Here is a 1,490-nt window from a genome sequence, read left to right as displayed (position 1 = left end):
AGAACAAGTAAGATCAGATTACGCAACTACAGAGAAAATAATTGGATCTAGCTTCACGAATCCAATGAAGTCTTCAAGTCATTAACCTATAATGGTTTTGGAAAAACCTAAGTTAAAGGAGAATCGACTCTAATGCGCAACTAGGAACATACAGAAATGTGGGGATTAGGTTTTCCATTGGGGTTAATTGGTTTTTGGTACTTATATTTTGTCCAATGTTAGTGTTTGGTCTAACATTTGTCCAACTTAGGATTTAGTACTTGGAAATAACGTTGACTTCAGTTGACTCAGTTAAATATCAACTTCCGTTTAGAAATTATTAAAAAATATAAAAAAAATACAGTAAAACAAAAAATAATTTGAAATTTGTGGACGAGTTTACTATTATAACCTCCACTTTCCTGGCATTTATTCCATATTCTTGAGAACTCATCTTATCCAAATGCCGCCGCCACCACCATTTTCCCTGACTCCAACTCATCTTCTCCAAACTCCGCTACCACCATTTTCCCTGTCTCTAATCTTCTCATCATTCTTCAACCGTTTCAGAATCCTATTGCTACGCCTATTTCTGCACAAACGATACAAACACCAAAATTAGAAAGATTCTCCCCTATCCACGAACCCTAATTTACCAACACCACCACCCCTGCAATTAAACTTATCCCCACTTCAACTATCAACCATAAATTCTTTCAATAAAAACCTACAATGATCTGTATAAAAGCCTACCCATTTGTGAAATTCTTCTTAATTTCTTCTTTTTAATTCTTCTCTTATCAAACAATTGAGGATTTTCAGATCCCAAAATTTAGCTGTCAATTTCTTTATTCGACTTTTCAGATCCCCAAATTAATTAGCCATCAATTTGTTTATACATCTCCAATGAGTTGTGGTGATAGGGTTTTTGATCTTCGAGATCGATCTCTTTTGTACTTGTTCTAATTTACAGAGGTGATTTTCTAATTTTAGTTGGCTGAGTATATCGATCTTGTTCCCAGGTGATTAGGGAATTAATTGGGGAAGAAAGAAAACATATAGGTGCTATTTAGTGATGATTGTGAGAACGAACAGAAAATGGGGGTGAATAAATCATCTCAATATTTGCTTAGTATTAATGGCGATGGTAGTAAAGGACGCGAAGAGAGCCAGTGGAAGAAAACAACTTGAGATAGTGGCGTGAATGGGGCAGGTGTAATATAAAATCATCTCAACTAATCCTCTGTGGATCTCTTGCATCCGGAACGTAGGTGTTTATCGAATTTTTTTAGGACGTTAGATCGTAGGCCTACCTTAGGGGTACACTTGTAAACTCTATTAATAAATCACACAAAATTCATTAATGTCTAGTCATAGAAGGTCGATGTTATTTCCAAGTACTAAACTCTAAGTTGGACAAATGTTAGACCAAACACTACTATTGGACAAAATGTGAGTACCAAAATCCAAATAACCCTTTCCATTGCTAGAGTTCTTCCTTATATTGTCTT

At 35.3% G+C, this 1,490-nt stretch overlaps 1 long non-coding RNA gene across 1 annotated transcript; it reads right to left on the bottom strand.

Moving 5' to 3' along the window:
* Positions 1-291: 291 nt before the first annotated feature.
* On the bottom strand, positions 292-1,290 carry LOC113285576. The gene is made up of 2 exons (XR_003328764.1): positions 733-1,290; positions 292-571 (listed from the first exon to the last, which is right to left on the bottom strand). It is a non-coding gene; the product is annotated as an uncharacterized LOC113285576 (long non-coding RNA).
* Between the last annotated feature and the right edge of the window lie 200 nt (positions 1,291-1,490).

The sequence above is a fragment of the Papaver somniferum genome, chromosome 6, assembly GCF_003573695.1.
Source record: "Papaver somniferum cultivar HN1 chromosome 6, ASM357369v1, whole genome shotgun sequence".
Classification (NCBI taxonomy): Eukaryota; Viridiplantae; Streptophyta; class Magnoliopsida; order Ranunculales; family Papaveraceae; genus Papaver; species Papaver somniferum.
The sequence above is the reverse complement of the archived record's forward strand: the minus strand, read 5'-3'. Positions and strand labels throughout refer to the sequence as shown.